This window comes from Spodoptera frugiperda, chromosome 18, assembly GCF_023101765.2.
Source record: "Spodoptera frugiperda isolate SF20-4 chromosome 18, AGI-APGP_CSIRO_Sfru_2.0, whole genome shotgun sequence".
NCBI classification, from domain to species: Eukaryota; Metazoa; Arthropoda; class Insecta; order Lepidoptera; family Noctuidae; genus Spodoptera; species Spodoptera frugiperda.
The window spans coordinates 9,491,130-9,515,601 of NC_064229.1; the positions used below are offsets into that span (position 1 = coordinate 9,491,130).

Sequence of the window (24,472 nt, forward strand, 5' to 3'; positions counted from 1 at the left end):
AGTACAATTTTTTGCTGAATCAAGGTCATATTTTTTATAACTCATTACTCATTACTGTGTACATATGTATTTTTAGACTTTATTCTTATCGGCACGCGTCAACACATTCGTTTTTTTTTATCTACAATCTATTTTACACGAGGTTAAACTTTATTAAAAATCTTATATCTGTTCCTTAAAATTTAAAGAGTAGATAGGGGATTTTGGATTTCCGGGTTTAGTTTTTATTTTTGTTTTAAAATAAATATTATTGTGCCTTTACTAAATACTTAAAATGCTTTAAATTTTATAGTCCATTTCATTATAGTAAATTGTGACTTGAGAAATAAAACTTAATACATGAAACAAACTGAAAAAAAATATAAATTATACTCACTTTACTGACTGGCAGAAAATCTTCCTGACGTAAAGGATATTTAAAACAAAAAATATTGAGTAGAAATGGCAAAAGGCTAACGTCACGCGGTATTCCCAGGCGGTCACCCATCCAAGTACTAACCGCGCCCGATGTTGCTTAACTTCGGTGATCGGACGAGAACCGGTGCTTTCAACATGGTATGGACGTTGGCGAACACTGAGCCAAAATTACTCTTCAGTATAATATTTTACTACAATACCGTAGTATTTTTTATAACCAACCGGTGCGGTGACGCAACAATTTATTTTTAGAACATGCTTATCGACGCGTGTGGACTCTTTATATCGACGATTTGTATGGAGAAACCATTGTACTAATCATATTTTTGACTATAATTTGAATATAATAGCCGATGTTACGGCAACAATTTCTTGGATATTTTGAGCTTTTTAATTTAGATATCGAGTTTTTAGAGAAAGTAAAAAAGGATCCTGTCGCATGAGTTACCTTTACTTTTTTTCTAAAATATGACGTCACTACAGTGAAAAATTATAGTGAAGAGTAATTTTAGTTTGGCATTCGCCAACGTCCATACCATGTTGAAAGCACCGGTTCTCGTCCGATCACCGAAGTTAAGCAACATCGGGCGCGGTTAGTACTTGGATGGGTGACCGCCTGGGAATACCGCGTGACGTTAGCCTTTTGCTAATTTTTACTCAAGAAAAATATAGGTATTTCTAAATAACACCAGTTATTTAAATCATATTGTATCTTTACGGTTAATCTTTACTTTTTTTTAGCCACAGTCAATACTATGAAATTTACTTTAAAAACTAGAATCAAAATCTAAATCCCCTATCTCCCTTTCGAGGAGCAAAATAATAGTTTTTTTTATTATTACTTATTCCCATACATAAAATATTGTGACACAGGAGTTTGTAAATTACGGGATTCAAAATGGGATTTTTATTGTTCGGTGTACGAATTGTACCCGCGACACGTAAATCAGCCCGTAAACCATCCATGCAGAAAAAAATAGCAGGTAGGCAGTAACTGTAAGGCCTCTTGTCCACGACACGGTTTTTCAACCGTACGGTACGGTGTGTTAGCCGTACAGTTTCCCGCTGTTCGCGTTTACATACTTCCATAGTGATCCATACAACACTGACTACCGTGGCTCCACACGGCGAATTAACCGTAGATTTTTACGGCGAAAAAGCGTGTGTGTACAAGAGGCCTTAAGTTACAAAATTTTATTTCAAGCCAAGTTATTATCTATTTTTATATCACGTTATAATTATTTAAAACGTATTTTAAATATATACACATTTACGTATGATTTTGGTAAACAGTAAACCATATTAAAATCAAAATAAAAATTAGAACCCTAAATCCCCTATCCACCCTTTCAAGAAGCAAAATATTTTTTCTCATTAAAATTATGAACTTTCTGTATAACTGATTGTAAATAACAAAACTAATGTGTTGACGCGTGTCGATAACAATATAATCTAAAAATACCTTGCTGTTATAAAAAAATATGACGTTGATTCAGCAAAAAATTGTACTGAAGAGTAATTTTAGTTCAGCATTCGCCAACGTCCATACCATGTTGAAAGCACCGGTTCTCGTCCGATCACCGAAGTTAAGCAACATCGGGCGCGGTTAGTACTTGGATGGGTGACCGCCTGGGAATACCGCGTGACGTTAGCCTTTTGCCAATTGTATCCGATGTAATTTTGTTTTAAAAACACTTTGGGGTAGATTTTTTTGCTGTGTAAGAACTGAATTCACGACATGTTGAACCATCCGTACAGAAAAAAACCAGCGGGTAAGAGGAGTAACTGTGAAGTCATAAAACATTATTTTAATTAAATTTTACTACAATAGAATTAATTATATAATAAAATTAATTTTAAATACATATACACATGAATTTAGAAAAGGTATAAAGAACATTAATTTTAAACATAAATAAATATTAAACCCAGCAATACCAAAATTCTCTATCTACTCTTTCAATTTCAAGAAACAAATATTATAATTTCGGTACAAAAATATAAAGGTCCTATAAAAAATCTGTCCCAGACCCAGATAACAATAACAATGTGCGTTCATACGTCGATGTCAATAAAGTCTAAAAATAAATACGTCGCAAGTAGTGGTTTTAAAAAATATGACCTTGATGTAGAAAAAAATGGAACTGAAGACCAATTTTAACTCAACATTCGCCAACGTCCATACCATGTTGAAAGCACCGGTTCTCGTCCGATCACCGAAGTTAAGCAACATCGGGCGCGGTTAGTACTTGGATGGGTGACCGCCTGGGAATACCGCGTGACGTTAGCCTTTTGCTAATTCTATCCACTGTATTTTGGTTATGAAAATCTTTTATTTCAGCTAGATCTTCTACCAGATTACTGTATTATATATTTTAGCTATTTTTAATTAATTTTCAAGATAATTATTTTGGTATATTTGTCTACATATTCACAGTTGGTGCATTGACTAGGTGTCCAGCTATTACGCAACGTTTTGACAGGTTTAATTTCAATATATTGTAAACAAACACAACGTAGAACAACAGTTTTCTTATTACAAGAATTACATTTCAATTATACTGTTCTTTGCACGAATGAATCCATGAGTCTCATGACACATTGGACAACTGTATTAAAATCAAACTTATCACTAAACTAATTGTACAGCCGAAATAAAGAAGCAGGTAAGCAGTAAATACTGTGAGGTAAATAAAATATTAGTCCAAGTAATTTTTTATTGTTTTTTCATGTTTGTGAACAAGTAATTTTATATTTAAAATATTCTTGTATGAACTTGGGAAAGGTACAAAAAAATTAAATAAAAAACATATTAAAAAATAAAAATAAGATAGGTATCTAAAATCCCCTATCTACCCTTTCACGAAGCAAAATATTGTTTGGTTAAAAAACTAATAAACGTTCTTTGAAAATCTATTTTAGATACGAATAACAATGTGCGTTTATGCGTCTTAAATATCAATAAAGTCTAAAATTACATACCAAGCAGTGTATAAAAAATGACCTTGATTTAGTAAAAAATTGTACTGAAGAGTAATTTCAGCTCAGCTTTCGCCAACGTCCATACCATGTTGAAAGCACCGGTTCTCGTCCGATCACCGAAGTTAAGCAACATCGGGCGCGGTTAGTACTTGGATGGGTGACCGCCTGGGAATACCGCGTGACGTTAGCCTTTTGCCAATTCTATTCAATGTATTTTTGTTTTAAACCCCGTTTTTTCAGCAAGATTTTCTGCCAGTCAATTATAATTACCTAGTATAATTTAGCTTTTTTTCAATTCGTAATATTAAGTTTTATTTATGTTCATAATTGCACGCTGTACTTATTATTCTGTGGCACGGCTATGAAGAAAATCCTAGTGTGGAGCAACGTTAAAAAGACATTGTGTGCACAATAGTCACTGTTAACGCTGTGACTGGGCGTGCAGCTACCTGCACAACTTTTTCATAGGTTTAGGAAAGCCACTGAAGCATCTGTATAGAAAAAAGTAGCAGGTAAGCAGTAACATTGAAGTCATAAAACAATTCTAAGTCAGTTTTTACTGTAACAAAATAGATTATAAAATAAAACGAAATTTAATTATTAAACACTAAAATAAAAACTAAACCCAAAAATCCAAAACACCCCTATCTACTCTTTCAATTTTAAAGAACTAAATGTTATTTTGTTAATAAAATATTTAGGTTCTATGAAAATCTATCGTAGATAAGTACCAAAACTAATATTATGTTGACGCGTGCTGATAAGAATATAGTCTAAAAATATATATCGAGCAGTGAGTTATAAAAAATATGACCTTGATTCAGAAAAAAATGTACTGAAGAGTAATTTTAGCTCAACATTCGCCAACGTCCATACCATGTTGAAAGCACCGGTTCTCGTCCGATCACCGAAGTTAAGCAACATCGGGCGCGGTTAGTACTTGGATGGGTGACCGCCTGGGAATACCGCGTGACGTTAGCCTTTTGCCAATTCTATTCACTGTATTTTTGTTTTAAACCCTTTATTTCAGGAAGATTTTATGCCAGTCATTTATAATTAGTATAATTTAGCTTTTTTAAATTCGTAATACTTAGTTTTATTTATGTCCATAATTGCACGCACGGCTATGGAGAAAATTCTACTGTGGGGCAACATTAAAAAGAAATTGTGTGCATAATAGTCACTGTTAACGCTGTGACTGGGCGTGCAGCTACCTGCACAACTTTTTCATAGGTTTAGAACAGCCTCTGACCCATCCGTACAAAAAAAAATAGCAGGGAAGCAGTAACTATTAAGTCATAAAACCTAATTCTTTGTCATTAATTAGATTATTATGTAATTAATTAGATTGTATTGTAATGTAAATACTGTAATTAATTAGATTATAAAATAAAACGAAATTTAAAATTATTTGATTTAATACAAAAATAAAAACTAAACCCAAAATTGCAAAACGCCCATATCTACTCTTTCAATTTTAAAGAACAAAATGTCATGTTTTAATAAAAAAATATTTAGGTTCCGTAAAAATCTATCGTAGATACCAAAACTAATGTGTTGACACGTGCCGATAAGAATAAAGTCTAAAAATACATATCAAGCAGTGAGTTAAAAAAATATGACATTGATTCAGCAAAAAACTATACTGAAGAGCAAATTCGTCTCAACAATCGCCAACGTCCATACCATGTTGAAAGCACCGGTTCTCGTCCGATCACCGAAGTTAAGCAACATCGGGCGCGGTTAGTACTTGGATGGGTGACCGCCTGGGAATACCGCGTGACGTTAGCCTTTTGCAAATTTTTCTACCTGTATTTTTATTTTCGTATTTTTTTTTGTTGAAAGACAATTTTTTTATTGTGGTAAGTATTCAAGCATCCATTTCGTTCAGTGTTAACACGACGATCTATTACAAGATTTTCACAATATGTATACAATAACAAAAAAAACAATTTAATATTTTTTTACCTGGTGAGTTGTCGAATAAAATATCACAACCCTTTAAAGATTAAATCCTCTCAGTGTAACCCGCACCTACTCATAACTTACCATTTCCAACACACTCACTTTTAAGTTCAAACAATTTGAACTCAACTCACCGAGGGGTGAAATATGGGGTTGAGTATACAAATACTATTTGCGGATTTAAATGCGGATTTTAAAATCGAAACTTAAAATCCGCATCTTAGGGTGAGTGCGGGTTAAGTGATCCGTTAAATGGAGCACATGTGTGTTTTTTAGGATTATGTGATTAATGTACATTTTTTGTTATGATAGCTTTAAATAAATTGTAGTAAAGTGTAGGATCAGATTAAAAAAAATACTTGACTGCTCTTTTGATAAGTCACAAGTGCAACTGCTACACAGATCCGGAGCTGCGGACTACCTCGCGGGTTTACCGGGGCTCCGGCTCGAAAAGCAGGAGTAGGAACGGGGTGGTTTTTAGTCAGTAAGAGCTGACACTCCCTCTCGCCTCGCCCAAGGCGAGAAAAGTCATTGGATGATTTTCCCCCTTAAAAAAAACTGGTACAATGATTTTCGCATTTCCGACACTAGGTACTACTATTTTTGTACAGTACCTCTCTACTATGAGTTTGAAGCAATAGCATATTATTTTGTCAATAGTCACTAGCAATGACGTAATTTTTTTGTATGGCAAATTTTAGTTCCACTGGTATCCGGAAGAGGCGTTGTAAAATTAAACATCGACAAATACTAATGCTTCAAACTCATGGTAGAGGTACTGTTGTTTTTATGTTATACTATTATGTAGTTTGTGAAAAACTTGAATTGAAAGAATCGTAAACATCTTTTTAAACTTAATACAATAAAAAAATGTCTTTGAATAAAAAAACAACAAAAATAAAAATACAAGTAGAAAAGTTAGCAAAAGGCTAACGTCACGCGGTATTCCCAGGCGGTCACCCATCCAAGTACTAACCGCGCCCGATGTTGCTTAACTTCGGTGATCGGACGAGAACCGGTGCTTTCAACATGGTATGGACGTTGGCGAATGCTGAGCTAAAATTATTCTTCACTATAATATTTGAGTGTAGTGACGTCATATTTTTTATAACCAACCAATGGCAGAACAATTTAATTTTAGAATTGTGGGGCGTGCGTAAGTAGGCGTGCGCCTGCGCATTGTATATTTTACTATGTATCAGCAATCTGTTTGCTCAAAGTGTTTTCAATTTTACTTAAAAAAAAAAACTATTATTTATTTCCTTAAAAGTTAAGTTTAGTGATAAACCTTTCCAAAAGGAAATATATTCTGTACTAGCTACTACATTCCAATTAACTGGAAAATAACAGATATTAAACTACCGAAAAATCCAACAAAAATAAAAAAAAAACACCATTAAAATGACCAGACTGTAAATCAAAGCGAAAACCTTTGGCAAAAGTGCAATCAACCACCTACCGCTAACAAAGGTAGTTCAAATTCAGTTCTTGTTTAAAATGTAAATATGTGTATCAACTAGCAATAAAATTGATACAACATTGATGGTTGGTAGACCACAACTGTGCGCTTCTCACGAAACTTTCTGCCTCGCACAGCAAAACTGTGGAATGAGCTGTCGTCGGCGGTATTTCCGAACCGATACAACCTTCAAACCTTCAAGAAAAAAGCGTACTCCTTTTTAAAAAGCCGGCAATGCACCTGTGACTCTTCTAGTGTTGCGGGTATTCATGGGCGGCGCTGATCGCTTACCATCAGGTGACCAGAGTGCTCGTTTGGCCCCTATTTCTTAAAAATCAAAGATGAAACCGCTGAGAGCTCTGACAAGAGTACAATAAACCATACCGCTAACTAAGGTGGTTCATATTCAGTTCTTGTGTAAAATGTAATATGTGTATCAATTAGCAATCGATACAACATGCAACTGTGCGCTTCTCACGAAACTTTCAGCCTCGCACAGCAAAACTGTGGAATGAGCTGTCGTCGGCGGTATTTCCGAACCGATACGATCTTCAAACCTTCAAGAAAAGAGCGCATTCCTTTTTAAAAGGCCGGCAACCTGTGATTCCTCTGGTGGGTGGCGTTGATCGCTTACCACCAAGTGACCCGTCTGCTCGTTTGCCCCTTATTGAAACAATGACTAATGAGCCGAATTTCAATAACTGGAAGAGATACTTTTTTTTTTATTGTAAGTGAAATAATAATATCGATGTTTAACGACTACAGAGAAATGATGAGTAACAGTGGTTTTGAGAACTTCAACAAAATGTCTAACAAAAAGGTTGCATTTCACGTGAAATCATTTGGCTACTTCTTTGAATTGTAGAATTTAATTATTTAGAGGAACAAGGCGAGTATTGAACTATTCATTTCTATAAAACTTTAAATAAAAGTGGGACGGAAATTAACTATTAGTTTCTATTGAATTTAAGTTAGTATGTAAAAAGATTTTATTCCTTTTTTTTTGGTATTTTTAAGTTGTAAATAATGTGTAAGTAAACTATAATTAATTGCGACTTGAATAAAAACAACAACTTAAAAAAAAAGTTATCATTTTGGTTTTTTAAGAGCCAATGCAGTTAATTTTTCCTCTCCTCTAATTTTATTATAACTTTCGTGAGACATACTAAATTAATTACTATGTTATCGTCTATTAATTTTTTTTCATTCATTCCATTCAATTAATTATTTTTTCTGATTTATTTTCTTGTGGGATCCAAGACAGTTATTCATGTCTCAAAGACATGCGCACTAGCTTCCAGGTCTTCAGAGTTTCTGTATTTTCATGGTTGTATCTACTGTAGATCCTGGCTTACAGGAGTTACAGCAGTTTTGGGAGGTTGTGGCGAGTTTGTCTCAATATAAAAATAATACGGTACCGATAACAAAATCCGAAATAATGATAACTTATTCTTATAAGCTTTTGTATCACCCGTCTCATAATTTTTCTCCATGGCAGCCCAAAGTTACTAGCAATCATCAACAAATAAGCTCAATTACCATCTAATCTCCACTAACTACACAACACAAACAATGTAACGCACACTAAACAAACTTCTACAACAATAAAACCAAACCCTTTACCAAAATTAATCCTCTTACATACTAACAATTATAACACACGTCCTTTGCACAAAACTGCACAATATGATTGGCTATGCATACTCCGATTGTTATCGACGTGACCGCCAGATGGCGCTTTGGCCCTCAAATTACCGTAAGTAATCTGTAATGAACTCACCTGCTATATGACTTTGGACTGTAGGTTAATAAGGGGTGAAGTTTAATGATAGACAGGGTGAAATGTGATTGGAAATAATTTCTGAATTTGTTTCGCTTAGAGTTTGGGCAAATATGTGGTTCAGTGTGAAGTGACGGTTACAATAACTATGAGCAAAGTTCGGTTTGAAAATATTTTATGAACTTCTTTAACCGACATCTTTGATCAGCATTACCTAGTAAACTGTAGTGTTTCGTTCAACAATAAATGTTCAGATAACCGGGACAGTTAATGTTTTAAATCTCTAATAACAAATCTAAAAACAGAAAATAACAAAAATCTACTAAGTGGTAAACTTCATAATTATTTTCATTACTAAACGCAACTAACTGCCACACTCAGAGACTTTTAATGATTACTTAAACTATTCCTTAGTAACGAATTTGTATCGAAAACAATTGCTAAGGACTGGGTTAAGTAACTATTAAACGACTCTGAGTACGGCAGTAAGTGAATTTTCTTACACCACACAGGTGCAAAAACCATTATCTAAACACTACATTTCAACCCGAGTCCACTTACATAATTTAACGGCGTAATCAATCGTGACAAGCGCACCTTTATTACACTTCCGTAGAAAATCACATTAATAAACAACAAAAATAAAAAAAGAACAAACAGAAAATTACAAACCATTTGACATATGACACCGCGAATATTCAAATTAATGCATTATCGATACGAATTACTAACAAAGGTGCACTTGACTGGAAAAAGGGAGTTTTTTTATGACACCTACGTGTTACACATTTTTGCCGCACCTCCCCTCTAACGCACACAGTCTAAAAACAAACCAAACAAAAATTATTAACAAAAAAACAGATGACCAAGTTTTAGTTCTGGATTATTTTATGCTGTGGTTCGTTTCTAAAGGGGAGGTACGGGTGATATGAGCGTTCAGGTTATGACATGTAATTCACGCGTAAATCAAATTTGACCGGTGGGCGTGTGCAGTTGTCTTGCCCATATGGCGATGTTTCTAAGCGATGATTGTTACATTTCTGAGTGCTTTCGTGTGTATGGAGTGACGTTTTGTTCGTGATGAATGGGCATAAAGTATGGATAGACAGACGGTTTAATAGGTAACCTGTTTATGGTCTTATAGAGACGTTATTTTGTGGAGAGCTATTGTTTTTATTGGTGATTTTGGTGGGTTCTATTTGGAAGATTGCAATTGATTGTAGTATTATGTAATATTGTTAGTTAAGTTTTGCACCTTACTTACAAGTCATTTAACCCTTTAAATGACTTTAAGTGTATTGTAGACATTGGAACAATCGTTAAGGATAGAGGTCCTTAGCAATATAAAATCGTTATGGTACTAAGGAACAGTTTAAGTTATTTTATTATGTTTCTGAGTGCGGTAGTAACACTGTTTTCCAAAATGCCACATGAAATTATTAGGTTTGATTTGTGTCACAAATCATTTTCATTTTATTTGTCTATACTTAGATTACCCAACCACAATAGCGTCCTGGGTTTAGAAGTGCAGCAAAGCATAACTAATTTCTTTAAAATAAAGCTTCATAAAATCTAAATAAACAATTAGAACAACTGCTAAAAGATCCAAAACCTAGATTGAATAGAGATAAGACGATATTTATAGGGTGCAAGTGCAAGTGGTTGATATGGCGGCCATAATTATTTGCGCGATCTAATTACGTGTGGTAATTTTATTCAAAAACCGTATGTCAGTGTTTTTGGGTTTAGATTTGACGAATTGATAGTGAAAGTTAGAAGCTAAGTTACAATAAATCTGTGTGTAAATAAATGTATTTAGATAACTTATTCTTACAGGAATGAATTAGCATATTATTAAAATAATTTTTAACAGTAGGTTTAGTAGTAATTATTTATAAAACAAATAACCATTAATGCTGTACAATAAGCAGATTTCTTCAAGGTTGAGGGAAAATCAGTGGATAAATTAATAAAAAATACTGCACGAAACTACTCTTTCAAATTGTTGTTTCGGGTCTGGGTGTCATGTATGGGAACTTGTATGTTTGTAAACGCACCCAGGACACAAGAGAAAATCCTAATTTGGGTCAATGTTTTATACGAAAAAAAAGTATTAATGAAACCTTTATCTATTCAATTAAGTCAAGACCGTAAAACCACCTCACTAATTGTCCAAAACTATAACACATACAAAGCCAACAAAAAACCTAACATTACCATAATCTACTTACACTAACGACCAAAATAAATAACGCAGCCGAATTAATCCAAATTTCAAAGCATTATCTGGCTAAATAACCACTTATTAAGTCGGCTCCTATTTTACGCGTACAGTGGCAGGCACAAAAAGTGCCACCCCCGTACACCTGCACGTTCCCTCGAAACTTGTACAATATGCCGATAAGTTGAATGTGCCACTTGTGTTACAGTTCGTTCGCTGGAATTATGGGGGATGTATTTTCGGTGGTTGTTGATTTATTTTGTAGGAATATTTTTTGGTAGTTTTGTTTGTCTATTTGATAAAACGTGATTTTATACTATTTTCACTAAATAGTATAAAAGAATTTCGTTTTCTCTGTCCCTATGTCCCTTTGTATGCTTAAATCTTTGAGACTTCGGAAGGAATTTTATGCCGTTTGTTTTTAATAGATAGAGTGATTCAAGAGGAAGTTTTATATGTATAATATAATTATGCACCACCATTGCACCCTTGCGAAGTTGGAGCAGGTCGCTATAGTATAAGTTTTAATTATATATTTTCCAGTTTTCTTACGTTAGCAGAACATAATTGTGTTTTTTTTATAGATTTAATCTGGATCTAATAAGTTATTTCTATTTTAAAATATTATATAAATAACATTTCACAACAGTAGAGTCCTAAAATAAGGACGCAGAAATTTAATTCAAGCAACAAATTTTACTCTAAAACACCAAAAACGATGCACTATTGTTGAGCGTCAGTCCTTTACATACCCCAACTTAAAATCGTAATGAAGAATTATTGTTTCGACGTTACACTACTGACTACAGTGTGGTGCAGTGTTTTGTTTAAGGATTTCCTTTCCATAAGTCTCTACGGTCTTTGAGCTGACACGTCCGCACTTGTTGTATACTATTTTGTTTTTGTAGGTGTCACACTTTTTGTGCAATCAAGTGTAATGTTTTTTTTTTTTGAATTGTAATTTTAAAACATATTTTTTGATTTTGTATGTTTATTTAAAATGTCATGTCTTGATTCAGATTTTTTGATGAATCCAATTTCTAATATATAGTAGTTTTCAAACTAATATTATAAAATAAATGCGAAAGTTTAGGAGATTGTGTTTGTTTGTATGTTTGTTACTCAATCACGCCAAAAGGACTGAAAGGGTCGTAAAGAAATTTAGAACAGGTATAGATTGAGGTCTGGAATAACACATAAGTTACATAAGCTGAAGCTAGTAGCAAATAAAATGTCAAAACTTGTAAGTTGATACCTGTTCCTTATTACGTTAGAATGCAAACTTAATTGATAATAGTCAGCACAAGATAATAAAATAATTGCATTGAAAGATGATACATGACACTTACTATATGGTAGTGACTACTAGTGACTAGGATTCTTGAGGTTTTAAAAAGTAACTGCTAATGTTTGCTAAACATATTTTGTCTATATTTGTACAGTAGTTTTATAAACCTACGCCTACCATATTTACTCTGAATCACAATGTATGAGTAATTCATTCATATGACTAACTCATGGCTATGAATTTACTATTACAAATAACTAGTATGTATTTTCAATACTTAGGAAGTAGAGCTTTGTGTTTGCAATGAACTTATTGCCATGAATGTCAAATAGTCGAGAACTAGACCAACAAAACATGCAAATCTTTACAAAATTTAGGTATCTATCACGGATATCTACAACTTTACTTATTATTTATTACTTATCAATTAATTCTATTGCACTTAGGATCTCAAACCATTACAAAAAAGCCATTACATACAATACAGCTAACCTGCGCAACCTCACGCCTATTTATCCCTGAAGGGATAAATCGATGTGCACATCACGGCACGTAATGCCACTGTACAATATACACCCACTTTTCACCATTTGTGTTATAAGTCCCATGTAATTGGGGGTGAGCCTATGGCCATATACTGGACACAATTCCAGACTCCGTGCTACCACTACCACTGAGAAATTATCGCAAAACTGAAAATAGCCCAGTAATACTTTGCCCGACCCGGGAATCGAACCTGAGACCCCTTAGCCGGTAGTCGAACTTGCGAGCAATCGGCCAACGAGGCAGTCAGATACATTAAACAAGTAGGTACTCAAAACATTGTATCCATGCACCTACCACTGGTTTTTCACTGCATCACCTAAAGGTTTGGCTGGTAGAAAATGCCTACGGCATTAAGCCCACCTATGTACACATTCATGTGCATAAAGAGTCAAATATATAAATAAATATATCTAACATGATTCAACATTATAAGAAGAAATACATATAAAGATGTTACGGAGACAGTGTCCAGGCATTATATGCGATGACTTGTAAAACCATCCCCTATAGTGGACCGACAAATAAATCATTGCTAATACGATTTTCCTTTAACATATTTTTGCCACCGTCTCTTAGGGTGAATGTGGCAATAAGTTATGTAGAAAAAAGTGGGATGATAGCTATAAACAGCCGTGTTGTAGTTGATAAGGTTGAAAATAAGACAACCAATTTTTCTTCATAAGCGTTGCCCTACACTAGGATTTTTTTTCTGTGTCGTGGATGCGTTTACAATCATACAATTTCGCATGTATATGACACCCAGACCCGAATTCCGCTGTTACAAATAAAAATTTGTGAGTAACACAAAGAGTTGCTCTGTGCGGGAATCTAATCTGCTACGTTGCACGGTAGCCAGAGTTGCACAGCCACCGCGCCAACCGTGCAGTCAAATGAGCCATAAGAGAATTTGTTCAACTGTTGAGACATAGCTTGTTACCGCCCCTAAAGGGATAGGTACATCTGAGTGAGCTATAACTGAGACTATTGATGTAAATAAAAGAAAATGAATGTATTTTTTAAATTAGGTTACATCGTTATGATCATATCAGTCATAAAACGACTACTATCATTTCTCAATAACTTCCAGACCCACCAACTAAAAGCATTTGCGTCCAGTAGTCCAACTCGGTTTTTAAAAGGCCACCTTTTAAAAATGAATACTAATAGCAATCTCGCATGATAACAGTATTTATAAAAAATCACTACGAATTATCAAGAGCACTATTGCTAAATCAAACATAGCACATTCAAAATTATACCAAGCTAACTTAATTGATATCTACATCAAACCAATCCAATCACAAAACCGCACTTCAAAACCCAAGTACCTTATAATTGCATCCCCAATAATCTGCAGACAAAAACAATAGATCGTGCACTGTGCTCGTGTTTACTGAGCCTACGGCTAGATGGCGTGCATTAGTTAAGTCAACATAGGGAGCCTAATCCGGCTCACTCCTGTATAGGAATATGTAGACAGATTACAATGGACCGTTTGATGTGGACTAGGGATATTGTAGAATTATTGAATTGATTGGAAGATGGTATTTTGATATAGGTTAGGGTATGGTAAGTCTTGATTGAGGTTGAGAAAGTGCAACGACAAATGATAATGAACTTAATTTTATTGTTGGTAGAGTACTTATTTCTAGTTGGTATGAAATACTTACAGTTTGGAGAGAAAATATGTACCTACTATGAAACCGATTGAAAGTTCTAAAATAAATCTTAATTTATTGCATTCTAGTATGACAACTCTGGTAAATTATACACAAACCTTAGTTATACTTTTTAAAAATCTATGCACCATGTACTGCTAAAAATTAAATATGACTGCGATAACTCTACTAAATGAGAATGGACGTAACATTAGTCAAAGTTAGCACAACAACACGTATAGCATTAATGACTGCTATAAAATCGTTCTCAGTCCTTATAATAACATAGAACTAAATAATAAAGACCATTAAATTATCAGGAACATTTTCCGTTAACAAAAAAAAAAAAAACCAATTCAAACCCTTCAGGTACAACATGACAGTCACAAGCAAATATCATTCCTAATAGACGAAGAAAGAGGATTTGCAAGTTGCAAGTCAAATGTTGGCCAATTTCGGCAAACACACAAGTTTCAAAATGCAAACACGGATGACACAGTGAGACACAGTGCGAAACACAATTTCCATTCTCCCACTCTTCAGAATACTAAAGACGAACACGGTGGTTTAATGGAAAACGATGGTAAGGCTAAAGTTATGGATAGTGCAACCTTCAATCGAGCGTACACTGTGCAGATAAGTGCTTGTCTCTCTAATGTACAGTGACTGCAAAAAGTGGAAGAAAGGAAATTCAATTTAGTTCTTTTGCTGTCGAGAATATCTTTGTGTTAGTAGTTTGCATTAAGGAAAACAGTTTTGTAAGATGGTGAATGAAAAAGGTGAAAAAAATAGAATATAGGTATGTTATTCTTGAAGTTCGTTGATAATGTGATTACTATTTTTAGTATCATGAAAGGAATGCTACTGAATTTCTGATGAATATTGAACTGTACCGTTAGTACGAGTTTGCTTGACGTTTAACGAGACCTAAACTAAAGCGCTCTGATTGGTTGGTTCATCAGAGCGCCAAACGTGCTCTCGTTTCGTTTAAGGATACTGGAAATAATAATGCAAACCTTAAACTTTGGCGAGAAAGCAATCGATTTAGAGAATATTTTTCAAAATCGTATAGGAAAAGAGAAATAATCCTACGATTGTGACTATCACATGTAAGGTAAACGCAGCTATTAACGACCCATCGAAAATCTGCAGTTATTACCGACCTATAAAAGTAATTCGAAATCTTTACGTTTCCAGAACTATTCTAACTATAGGTAGGCAAAGTTACAGACGCGTTTATTCCTTGAGCATCGTATACTTTTACGTTACTGTGAGTAGCTGTGCAGAAAATAGATAAAATACGTCATTTACTACGGGGCAGCGTGGACGCAGGACATGGCGTACTGTTCCCTTGTTCCTTCAAGTAAGTACGTGACTTTTCTATTTAAGACATTTATACAAACAAATGACGTCTATACTTTATCTTATATTACTAAATGTATTCATTTAAGTATCAACTTTTGATTTCTTACGACATTTTATTAATAAAAAGTAATTTGAAACGATAAAACTTTAAATTAAAACGGGACGGTGTTAGCTTCATCAGTTTTAGTCGTGGCAGCTATCACCGACCCATAAGTCGGCAATGGCAGCAACGTAACTTTTGGTTTTATTTTTCTTTTATGTTATTATATCACACAAACACAAGTATTTTTAAGAACCAGTTTAAATCTAAGCTATCAGTCTTTATAAAAATCTATTAGCGACTAAACTTTTTTATCTAGTTTTTACCTTTTAGCGTTGTCAATTTAACCAAAGTTATGATATTTTTCGAGGATTGATATTGAATAGTTACAGTACAAAATTATTGTTTTTGTGTTTAAAACAGTGTGCATTTGTTCATATTTTTTGTGACATTAATCAACTATAATCTAGTTTTTACTCCGAAGGTCAATTGAATTTAAATAACCATTTTTTTATGAGTCGGTAATACAATTTATGTTTATACTTACATACTTTATTACCGATCCATAAGGGTCGGCAATACAAACTATAAGAAGCTATTACCGATCGTATATAGATTAATTAATTTCTCACCTACTTTTATAACATAATAGGTACCTATGATTTTATTGTAACTTTCGTGAGACATACTAAATTAATTATTATGTTATCGGCTTACTCACGTAATGTTTTGACGATCGCCGCGTCGTGTGTCGCGTAATGCTGCTCATGAATATGAGCCTCTAGCATGGCTTGAAACTAGTCGAGTTCCTCGTCAAAACATTACGTGAGTAAGCCGATAACATAATAATTAATAATAGGTACCTATTAATCAATGCTACTTCTAGGCTAAAGCAACATAAAACATACAATTATATTTTTTTCCAGAAGTATGGAGCCACAAAAGCGGCGAAAAGTATACAGTAAAACACAACTCGCCGAAGCAATCAAAGCAATTAATGAGGGTACCAGTGTATATGAGGCATCAAAAAGAGTTAATATTCCCAAAACTACATTACGAGACAAACAGAACGCTAAGTATAAGAATGTTGCGGAGTTCAGCCGGTTCTTAATTTAAGTGAAGAAAAATGAAGCACCAATTTGTTTTATTAAAAAGAACGACAATAAAAAAATACGAATAAGTATTTGCATTTTTATTTTGTTGTATTTTATTAAGATCGGTAATCACCATCACTAGCTTATAAACATGCCATTACTGGAAAAAGGCCTCCTATCATACACGATCGGGAATAGCTGCATAAAAATCGTTAATAGCTTCACAGCCGTTTTTATGGGTCGGTAATTGCAACAATCGACTAGGTCACATTATAAATTATTTTTTACAAGATAATCCTCTATTTTAATCTATTTGATTCAGTAAATACATATTTTATACATAACACTATCATATAAAATGAAACTATTAATCTTTAGAGGAACCAGTGTACTAAAAAAATATGGTTCATTTCAAAATTGTCTTAGGGGGGTCGTTAATACCTGCGTTTACCTTAGCCACTGACTTAAAACTAATACGAATCACATGAAACATAAAATTAACCGTAAAAAAACCTACGTCCAAAATTCGAACTCACCAATTGTACCGACGCAAAGCGAAGACCCCTACAACTACATTTCCTAGCACATAAACCCAGCTTAATATCCGTTTGCTTACTATATTTGCGCCGGAGCTTAGCATAGGTTACGTTCCAGTGTTTGCCTGCAGGTATTATGCAGTCAAAGGGTTGATTTGAGACGGTATTAATGGTTAGCAACTAAGCTGATTACGTCAGTTAATTTGTGGCGCTGTTTGATTGGTGATTTTGGTCCATTTCACTGCCTTGGTTTAGTGGTTATGTATACTGAGTAGGATCTGGATGGTAAATAATACATATTCGACAGTTAAACACACAGAACAGAGAAATACCACTGTTCTATGGTCAAATCGAAGTCTGTGGCCAGTAGAAGTTTATCCACTTCTTAAGTATATACGGATTTTTTACTGCTATCTTTATTATAATTCTGATACGAGACGTGACTGTCACCAAGAATGAATTAAATCTAAAGACTGCGCCCTGTAAATACACAATGGAAATTCGGAAATTTTTGTCGATTTTAAAAATACAAATTGGGTGCAAACCCTTTTATTTTATTTTAAAATTAATTAAATTTAAAAAGGGGCAGTTTGAAACTGAATATGAAACAGAAGAGAGAAAAAAGTTTAAACATGTTAATCTCTGGAACTACTGGTCTGATTTGATTAATAGTTTTTTTGTTGGTATTAGGAACGCTATATACAAAACATCACACTACGACCAAAAGGGGCCGAGCAGAGCGGGTGAAACTAGTAGGTTATAAAATGAACAATTTATTTATTGATAAGTCAATCTTCTCCTATCTACTAATTACCTATTAGATCAATATCCGTTGTACTATGTATAGTAAAAACATCAGGTGGAAATCGAACACGGAACTTTGAGAGAATAAGGGCACAATTTCCCTGCAGTAATTGCTTTGCACATTAAAATATCATTATTGCTAGTAGCTTGTGCTGCCCTCTGGATATAGGCATATAAATCATTGGTACCTAATACTTATGTAAAATTACACTTGTCTTTTCACTAAGGAATAGGTAACCTAAGGCTAAGTGTGGGAGAGCCATGCTTCGGCAGTAATGGGCCGGCTCGACCGGAGTGATACCACGGCCTCACAGAAAACCGACGTGAAACAACGCTTGCGTTGTGTTTTGTTGTGTGCGTGAGGTTACCGCAGGCCCAATTACCCCCCCGCCCAAACTTCCCATTCCCCGATTCCCCAAAAATCCTGGAATTCTTAACCTCCAAAAGACCAGCAACGCACTTGTAACGCCTCTAGTGTTTCAAGTCTCCATGGGCGGTGGCGATTGCTTACCATTAGGTGATCCGTCTGCTCGTTTACCGACGTTTTCCATAAAATGTCAATTTTTTGTGGGGGAAAATCAACTCTTTCAATGAGTGCCAGACTCTTCCTGATTAAAAACCACCCCGTTCCTACTCCTGCTTTTCCAGCCGGTAAACCCGCTAGATAGTCCGCAGGTCTGGATCAGATTAGATTGAACTTGCATTGTCATTGAGATTGGTTTTAAGAGTAAGCATGCAGATCAAACTTAAGGTTGTGAGTGATTTTTTTCCTATAAAACCAGACATAGGTACATTTGGAATGTCAACAAATAAAAAAGTACTTAAATAATAGTCTGTCAGTATGAAGTCAATCACGAAAGTTTGATAGTACGTAGGTACACTCACTTAAAAACTACTTTCTTCATCACTACGTGTATGTAACACGTCATATTATGCAAGTATAAGTACATCCACAAACATAATTGTTTGGTACAATCTGTGCTGCGTACGATGCAACGCACGTAATCTGTAATACTGTCGCGTGGTCACGCCTCTTTACTGTACAGGGTGATGGTGCAGTTGTGCACTGCAGTTGCAATATATGAACAGTTTTGTGATGATCAATTGCTCTTATAATTTTATTATTTATAACAGTCTCATATTTTTTAGCTCATAAACATGAGTTTTGGCATTTAATGTGTTTTGCTCGTATTCCTAATAATAATATAGTGACTTTAACATGACGTCCCTATATAACCTAAAACTAAATAATAAGGGAACCTTATCTTATTTATAAGTTAGATAATATCATGCTAAAGCAAACTTTCTTATTGACAAATTTTCTTCGTCGCTTCCATAATATACACATAGGAAAAATCACGCAAGTTTTTAACAGAATTAAAACACTTTTTTTTTTTTTTTTTTTTTTCAGGGGGAAAATCATCCAATGACTTCTCCCACCTTGGGCGAGGCGAGAGGGAGTGTCAGACTCTTACTGACTAAAAACCACCCCGTTCCTTCTCCTGCTTTTCGAGCCGGAGCCCCGGTAAACCCGCTAGGTAGTCCGCAGCTCCGGATCAGGCATCAGCCCTACTGGGCCCCATCTGTGGTGGTCTGATGGCTCTTTGAGGCGCGCGCGGAACGCTACGCGCCGTACGCACGGGTCTGCTTCTGTTCGGGCGGTGAGCTACCCTTACTCGCCGCCCGCAGGCCCGCACTTACGGTGGCCGGAGATCGTCCCGCGATCCCCGACGCCCGGAGTGTCTCTCGCGACGGCTGGGGCGTGAGGAGGTTTGTTCTCTCACGCGCCCCGCCTCCTCCTTAGCTAGCATGACTGCTTCGCAGAAAGAGGAGACGGCATCCCAGTCCCTCTCGCTCCGCACCATGGCCTGAACCAGTGCCGGGCGCGAGAGATCGCCGTCGCCGACCACATCCCTGAGGACTTGGCGGTACTCAGCCCACGCAGGGCACACCGCCACCGTATGTTCTACCGTGTCCTCCGGGCGGTCCTCGCAGTGATGACACCCGGGCGTTTCCTCCCGCCCAATAAGGAACAGGAACCTACCGAAACTCCCATGTCCGGTAAGCACCTGCGTCAGGCGGTAGGTGAGGACGCCGTGGCGCCTCTCTAGCCACTCCTCAAAGAGGGGACTTACCGCTGCGATGACAGCGAGCCCAAGAATTAAAACACTTACAACGACGATTTGTCGATTATATTTCAGAATTAGACATATTACAGACAACCCAAAAATCAAACTGTGAAACAAAAAATAGATACACGAACAACCAAAAAAAAAAAATTACGTATATTTAAAACAACCTGTATGTAAAAGTTAAATCAAGAGCGTAGGACCGTCATTTATCATGGTTCAGATTAACTGTAACTGTGTTCACTTGTGCTACTTATTAACTACTTTAGACTTTCTTTGTTGTCTATCTAGAGTTAGACAAAGTTACGCAGTAAGCATCTGTTTGTTTTATTATAACTTTCGTGTGACATACTAAATTAATTATTATGTTATCAAGCCGATAACATAATAATTAATTTAACTCACGTAGATTACAATCGCCGTATCGTGTGTAGCGGAATGCTGCTCATGAATATGAGCTTCTAGCATGGCTTGAAACTAGTCGAGTTCCTCGTCAAACGCGTGAGTAAGCTGATAAAATAATAATGAATCTATTTGTTTGTTTAACTAATTGTCCCAGACATTTGACTAATTGGGCCCAGCAATTGTATTTGTACTCTCTTATAATTTACGCATATAAAAATAAACGCACTGAACTGACGGCCAATTGGCCACAAAATTCTACAATGGATGCTACGTACTAGCTTTTAGCTTTATATGATGATGATCATGCAAATAAAAATTGGCTACCTTGATCAACGCATCATGCGCAAACAAAAACAAACGCCAAGAAAATTTCTTGGCGTATAGTGTCCGATCTTTCGATTATAAAAATTGCTGTACGACGCAAAATAACCCCAAATTCAATTTCTATATCTATCTATCTGCACTTGTCCCTAAAACAGACATAATATTATGTTATTTAATTCAAAATTATCAAAATCCAAACAGATAATCATATTGTCATAACAAGACATGGTCTGACGCTCAACCGTGCAGTCGAGGGTCAGAATAACGAAGTGAATTTTTTATTTTTACTTTTTTTGTGCTAAACATGAGGGTTGATGAAGAAGACCCTCTTGCGTTAGTTTGGGTTTACATGGAGTGATAGATTTTTCAAAAATAGATTTATTCTTTAGTTTTAGTAAAAAATAAAATTCAATTTAAAAAAAGATGTTAATATCATTTAATGGAATTAGTTTGTTAAGACAAAGTTTCTGTGATGCTGTAATTTTAATTTTATTGAAATATGTTTTTTTTTTAAAAAAACGTTGCCCCACATTAGGATTTTCTCCTGTGTCGTGGGTGCGTTTAAAAACATATAAGTTCACATGCACATGACACCCAGACCCGAAACAACAATCTGTGGATCACACAAAGAGTTGCTCCGTGCGGGAATCGAACCCGCTACCCGTTGCGCGGCAGCCTGTTGCCCAGCCACCGCACCAACCGTGCAGTCAAAATATATTATAAGTAACTTTAGTAAAATAGTATTACATTCATTATAACAATTAAGTTAAAATAAAATGATTACTTACTTACGTTATAGATATAACCTCAAAAGTTCAGCTCACAAGACACCCTAAAGTTTACTTTTCTATTTTCTCTGCAAACATCTTTGCGAAAAAAAAAACATATTAATCAAAAATCCATGGATACAACCCTAAAAACCCCATGTAAGTCAAAGCTGCACCTAAAACAAAAAAGGTCCTAAATAATTTCCAATGCCGCGGTTACAGTTTTTTTCTTCAATATTTTCCCCCAAAACGGTGTATTTTGTCCGTTTTTTTGCCAAGGGTTTGATCCCGTAAATATCGGGTGTGCTATTATTTATTCCCTTTCTGATCTATGGGTAAGTTTGTCATTAAATGTCAAAGTATTTTATGTTTTTATTGATTCGATTGATTGCCGTGTCTCGTCGTGGGAATGTTTTTGCTTTTTTAGGTAGCATTTCTATATTTTTTATTGTAAAAACATCGGTTTTTTTTGTTATCATGTGATGATGATGACATTGAGTTTTTTTTTCATTGTGTTTGTGAATTATTTTATTGCGAAATTTCACAGGTTAGGGTTTTGATAAAAATGTGTTTTCAATCCTTTCTCTCTTGGGAGTTCTGGGAACGCTGTTGCAAAAGTTTATAAAAACAGGCGTCCTGATATCACTTTTTGATAAAAAAATTACCAACGCACTTCTTGAATTTATAGTGATAGTTATCCTTGCTTAGTGCGACATTATCTTTTAGCTTTACAACATTTATCCTTTTATCCAGTCTTGTTTAAATCTATCAACCATAAGCTCCAATTAACACACCTTCAGTCAATAGGGATGACATCGGGGTATGAAAAAAATTCTAAATAGTCCGTCAGTTAGGTAAAGAAAAAACTTTAGACACGTTAATTTTTTTAATTTGTCATATAAGATAACAATACTTATATAAAACAATTGTAAACATTTCTACGTATAAAATGTAACTAGAAATGACGTCACATGGCATTTCAAATCGATATATCTTCCAAAGTATTTATTTCCGTAAGAAAATGGTAAAAAATACGTGTCTATAATGGTTTAAAATAATTAATCTACAAGACAGATATTAAAAAAAAATTAGCCATCCACCCTATTTCATAACTCTTTCCACATCCAAACAAAACCAACCAAGCACAGACCATCCCCAAAACGTCTTACCTAAAACCCATCTCAACGTAATTTCGCAAAACATATTCATTTCGGAACAATATTCACAAAGGCACAATAGGTCTAATGGCCTAACAGTCGCAATGGACGAGATTCAACTCAACTCATTCACTAAACAATTACCAACTTAATAGAATAAATAGGGTAATCAGAACACTTCAGGGTAGACGAACGGGTTGGAACGGGTTATGCAGTATGGAGCATGCAATTTTGTGAATTGGAGTTTTTGTGGTACTTGTACAAAATGCTGGTTTTGAGAGCTAAGCTTAAAAAGTTGGTGGACTTTCGTGTAAGTAGTTCATTGTAATTGTCTTATTATAATAAAATATTATATTTTTGCTGGTTGAAAACTACGTCGAGCATTATTTTGTGTAGGAATCTTTTTTCTGTATATTTATTTATTTAGAAATCTACAGTTTTTTATTGATAATAATTACATGCAAATTTTAGAAACGCCAGAGCAATTTTATGAGGGAAAAAAAACAAACTAATAGTATGGCAAACCTTCAAGAAAAGAGCGTATTTCTTTTAAATTCCTAAAATGGCCTCAATGCACCTGTGACTTTTCTGGTGTTTCGAGTCTCCATGGGCGGCGCTGATGCTTACCATAGGGAAGAAATGACCTGCATGCTCGTTTGTTCCCTATTTCATAAAAAATAGCGATTAGCTATCACAATCTCACCTAATAGTAAGCAATAATTAATAGTTCTTTATTTATTTTAACTCTACTTCTAACACCTATTCCTAAATGAGGCTACACACTATTGCATACACCAATCTCCACACATCCAACCCTCCATCGCCTGAACACTCACGGTAACCCAATTCAAACTCGAAACACACCTTTTGTTCCCGTTATTTGGATGGTAATGCGTTAATTATCAGTTTTGCATCCAAATTACCTTCTGAATACGAGGTTATGAATATTGTGATTGTAAGCAGGGATTGATTAAATGCTTGTTCGCTGATTGGCGGTGACAGCTAATTGTATAGTTTTGTATTGAAATGAGCTGTTTGTGTGTCGTGTTAATTTTATTTTAATGTGTTTTCGGGTGTTTTGTGATGGCCTGTTAATTTATCTCGTTGTTGGGCGTAAATTGTTTATTGGTTTTGTTTGGCTTTATATTATGTGAGTGGGTTATTTAAGAGGAAATGTGATGTTTTTAATTTTATTTGTGGTTAATTTTACTGTAAATAATGGGTTGCTTTTCATCCTCTGACGTTTTTCGATAGATCATATTACGAGTATTTATTTATTTAATACTTTTGCACATAAAATTTTGCAGACTTAATGCCTAGGGCATTCTCTCCCAGTCTACCTTAGGGTGGTACAGAGACAAGACATAGTAGGATAGATATTTTATGTATATACATATTATTAAATACATTAATATACTTTGTCAATATCCAAAAGATTTTTGTTTATAATATCGAGTCACATTGAACAACAATATCCATAATCACCGTATAACAGATCAACTATACGTTGCGTGACCTGGTTATTGGTAAAGAAT

General features: G+C 34.9%; 8 non-coding genes across 8 annotated transcripts; 6 read left to right on the forward strand and 2 right to left on the reverse strand.

Moving 5' to 3' along the window:
• Positions 1-450: 450 nt before the first annotated feature.
• Positions 451-569, reverse strand: LOC126911738 (5S ribosomal RNA). Its single transcript, XR_007706254.1, has one exon. It is a non-coding gene; the product is annotated as a 5S ribosomal RNA (ribosomal RNA).
• Positions 570-939: 370 nt separating this feature from the next.
• On the forward strand, positions 940-1,058 carry LOC126911739 (5S ribosomal RNA). The gene has a single exon (XR_007706255.1). It is a non-coding gene; the product is annotated as a 5S ribosomal RNA (ribosomal RNA).
• An 894-nt stretch (positions 1,059-1,952) lies between these two features.
• Positions 1,953-2,071, forward strand: LOC126911740 (5S ribosomal RNA). Its single transcript, XR_007706256.1, has one exon. It is a non-coding gene; the product is annotated as a 5S ribosomal RNA (ribosomal RNA).
• A 517-nt stretch (positions 2,072-2,588) lies between these two features.
• Positions 2,589-2,707, forward strand: LOC126911741 (5S ribosomal RNA). The gene has a single exon (XR_007706257.1). It is a non-coding gene; the product is annotated as a 5S ribosomal RNA (ribosomal RNA).
• Positions 2,708-3,470: 763 nt separating this feature from the next.
• On the forward strand, positions 3,471-3,589 carry LOC126911742 (5S ribosomal RNA). The gene has a single exon (XR_007706258.1). It is a non-coding gene; the product is annotated as a 5S ribosomal RNA (ribosomal RNA).
• A 672-nt stretch (positions 3,590-4,261) lies between these two features.
• LOC126911743 (5S ribosomal RNA) lies at positions 4,262-4,380 on the forward strand. The gene has a single exon (XR_007706259.1). It is a non-coding gene; the product is annotated as a 5S ribosomal RNA (ribosomal RNA).
• A 691-nt stretch (positions 4,381-5,071) lies between these two features.
• On the forward strand, positions 5,072-5,190 carry LOC118278329 (5S ribosomal RNA). Its single transcript, XR_004783869.2, has one exon. It is a non-coding gene; the product is annotated as a 5S ribosomal RNA (ribosomal RNA).
• Positions 5,191-6,291: 1,101 nt separating this feature from the next.
• Positions 6,292-6,410, reverse strand: LOC118278323 (5S ribosomal RNA). The gene has a single exon (XR_004783863.1). It is a non-coding gene; the product is annotated as a 5S ribosomal RNA (ribosomal RNA).
• Between the last annotated feature and the right edge of the window lie 18,062 nt (positions 6,411-24,472).